Below are 3,979 nucleotides of genomic sequence, written 5' to 3' on the forward strand. Positions count from 1 at the left end.
TGCTTGGGTCTCTCCCCAAATGATGATTGCCACAGAAACACAGTATTTCTAAAGAGAAAACCTAGAGCTAGTCAAGAATATAAATTCAAAGGCAAGATCCATGGCATTCAACCAAATAAATGCCCATCCATGTGGCATGCTATGAAGCTTTAATTACTGTGCTCAAGATCAAAGTAATATTACTCAAGAGTGGAGAAGCCAAATGTAAATGAAGGAAGACTTCCTTAAATAACTGATGACCAATTCCCTGAGCTTAGCGAAATGTTCCACTGTATTTATACCCACAATCACCCGATGGCCCTTAAGCACTCATGTAAGCAGGAGAGTGTGGTATTGGGCTGTGTTATGTACAAGACAGGGTTTACTGGGTGGTGCTCACAAAGCATACAAGGATATTAATGTCACGGGAAGATGGCTTTGGGCTAAAGGCAGAGCATCCTTATATGTGCAGTGCTAGGCTGTGATCCCGAGCATTAAACCCTGAGCATAGTTTAGATATTTGTTAATATCTGTACTTTACTGTTTCCTGTTTTCCAACTTCATTACACAATAACCTAAAATATTAGCCATCTGCTCTAATCCAGACCCCAGGGAGAGGAGGATTGAGATGGGGCCAGAGGGTCTTTTCATAAAGTTCTATTTTGGGAAGGATACAGACAAGAAAGTACTTGGGAGTCAGGAAAGGAGATTGCTTTACTAGTCCATAGATTGGCAATTCGAAACCCTGGTTTCTGTGGTTCTGCTTTTCATTATTAAATCCAGACTGAGGATAAACATTTTATTTCCTTTGCTCCTGTCCCTCTTCTCTCTGAATTCACTATATCACCAGCATGCGGTCACCCCGTGTCCTTACTGGGGGTAAGAGACTGAAAACCAATCCCTTCTTCGCCTTGACAGACCCTCCCCTGTTTTGGGCTTTCGCAGGGGGAGAGAGGAGAGATGGGGGGAGCGGGAGACTCTGCCAGGAGTGGCGGCAAAGTGCTCCTGAGCCATTTGCATCAGCTCCGAAGTGAGAATGGAGAATATAAACCTTTAAGATCTTTTGCAATCTGGCCTTAGCCAGTGGTCTCCCATTTCCTACTGTCCCAAATTCTTGGCTCCAGGTATACACCCCCACTCATTGTCCCCTTGCAGAAACCCCTGTAGATTAACTACTCCAAAGCCATTCTGAATATCATTCTCCTTTGCTGCTCCCCACTATAGAGGCTGGAAAGCCAAACACACACTTTTCCCATCTCTGGTGCAGGTGTGGGTGACTCTGTCATTTCTGGCCCAATAGATATAAGTGGAAATCTGCTGGGGGGGCTTCTGCCTTTGTTTCCTCAAAAAATTAGACGGATACTACCGATACAGCCTTTCCTCCTCTCCCTTTTTTCCTGCCTTAAACATGGACGTGATGGCAGGAGCTGCAGCAACCATCTTGCAGCCGTGAGGGAAACAGCAAGCAAGCACAGAGATGCAAGCACTGAGCTGCTGAGCCTACTGCTAGATTTCTTGCTCTGTAAGAACATAAAAGTGTTTTAGTTTAAGCTGCTGTTGGTTCAGTTGTCTGTTACTTACAGCTAAATGTGGCCCTAAAGTAGGTGCTGGGGGGCATAAGGGGGAACAAAGCAGGTATGGGCCTCCTCCTTATTTTCAAGAGAGAGAAAAAGAGTAAGTCTCTAACCTGCAAATGGTGGTTTGTGTTAAGAAGGAAAACATAAACACAACATTATGATAGAGAGCTATGGGGGACCCTGGTTTAGACGGAGGGGCCACTGAAGACCTTTTTGAGGAGGAGGGGGTTAAGTTAGGACCTACAGGATGAGAAGGCCCAGCCGCTTGAGAAAGAGAGAAAAAGGGTTTCCGGCAGACACAATAGCTAGGGTGAAGGCCCCGGGCAATAAAGAGCTTAGTATGTTCAAGGAAGTAAAAGTTCACCGATGCTGGAGGATCGAAGGAAGACATTAGAGAGATAGGAAGGGGAAGGAGTGGTCAGGGGCCAAATCACACGGCCTGGCAGGGCATGAGATGGAGTGTACCCTTCAGTTCAAGGGCAAAGGAGAGTTTTAAAGCCAAGTCCCTCTGGATGTTGCATAGAAACGGATCAAAGGGAGGTGAGACCAGTTAGGAGGTCATTGCAGGAGTCCAGGGAAGAGAGATGGTGACATGGCCTACGGTGGTCCAGTGGAGGCAGACTTGACTCCATGGCACTTACTGATGCAGTAACACTCACTGGTCACCTCCTCCTCGCTGATTTTCTCATTTTCCTCCCATACCACTGGCCATGTCTTTTCAATCATTGTCAGGCTCTTTTCCTCTGCTCTTCTCTGAACATCGGGGTTCCCCTGAATTCTCACCTACATTCTCTTCTTACCCCACAGCCTTTCCCTGGGAGCGGCCATAATTCACCCACTCCATCAGTATCTTCATGACCTCCACACATATGTCTGCAGCTCAGGTTTCTTCTTCAGCATCAGACCCTCCTTCCAACTGTCTAGGAGACAGCTTCCCCCAGGTGCTCCACAGGCCTAACCACTGTCTTGTGGACACTGCTCTCGATCACCTGCTTCGTGCCTGTGCTCCCTACCACCGAGAGCGGGCCCATCCACCCCGTCCAAGCCAACTTCCTGGGCATTGCCCTTGACCCCTTCTCCCTTGTCTCACTCACCTGTTCCGCTCCAAGTCCTGTTGATCCTTGTTTCTCTCAAACTGTCTCCTTCTCCCCACCCCCAGGCCACCATCCTAGCTTATAGGCCTCTGTCATCTTAGAGTTTTGTGACTAGTCTTCCTACCACCAGGTGCATTCCCATCTAATCTATCTTCCACACCAAGGACAGAATTTTCCCTTTAAAACACGACAGTATCATGTTCCTGCTCAAAGTCATTCACTTACTTTTCATAAAATTCAAACTCTTTGACATGACCTAAGGCCCCCGTGGTTGCACTTTTGTCTTGATCCTGAGCTCAGTGTGTGAGCCTGTGGGCCCTCAGCCGTGTGTGAGAGTCACAACAGTACCTCCCTCCTAGGGGGTGTATGTGGGGTACGTGGGGATGATGTGAGGGACCCAGCACGGGGTCTGACAGGTGGTCAGGACTCAGTGGCCGGTGTACTTTCCCACTGATCCTCAGAGAGGGGCCCGGCCCGCCCCTCAGAAGAGATCCCTACTCTGAACGGTTGCCAGGAAAGGTGACGACATAGCTCTCACCCCTTTCCTTAGCAAACCCCATTTTATGTCCGGTGAGAACCCTTCCTCGTGAGGATTCAAGCTCATTTTTGTTTCTTTCCTCACTGCTTATGTAGTAACTTTCTGATGGGTGCCAAGGTGGGTTTCTCCCGGAAAACCTGTCCAGTGGTCCCCGGGGGTGGGGGTAGGGTGGCGGGAAAGGGGGGAGGCTGTTGACGGGGCCGGGCCTTGGTGCACCTGGGAGGATCAGCATACTCTCCACGTGCCCTGTAACCATCCTGCTCTTCTGTCCTCTTGCTTACCTACACATTCTGTTCCAGCTCAGCTACTTTCCCACCTGCCCCTCACAGCCTTGGGGGGTCCCTTTCCTTCTCGGCAGGCCAAATGGCATGTTCTTCTTCAGCTTATGAAACTGGACCTCAGCTTTTTCTCACCTCACCTTATCCCCATGAATAAATCCTGCAAGCGGATTTCCTGTCTCCAGGGACGTCTATCAGAATGTGAGGATTTTCCCCCTTGGTTTACTTTTGTCCCTCCTGAAACCCTTCGTGGACCACAGCTGCAAACAGGATCCTCAACTTCCGATTGTAGAATCCCTACGACTCGGTTGCGGTAAATGTCTGTGATGTGGGGATGTTCAAGCATCTGGTACATATCCTTCCACTCCGGGATCTTTGGCTTTATATTCTGAAGGACTCTGGAACTAAATATGGGATTCCTGTCACAGTAAACATCACCATTAGTACTTATAACGATATTATTTATAAGACTGTGCAGTCTTGGAAATAACTATACTCTGGATTTGTCTCAGC

This window comes from Leptonychotes weddellii, chromosome 5, assembly GCF_054177405.1.
Source record: "Leptonychotes weddellii isolate Sample4059 chromosome 5, ASM5417740v2, whole genome shotgun sequence".
In the NCBI taxonomy this organism is placed as follows: Eukaryota; Metazoa; Chordata; class Mammalia; order Carnivora; family Phocidae; genus Leptonychotes; species Leptonychotes weddellii.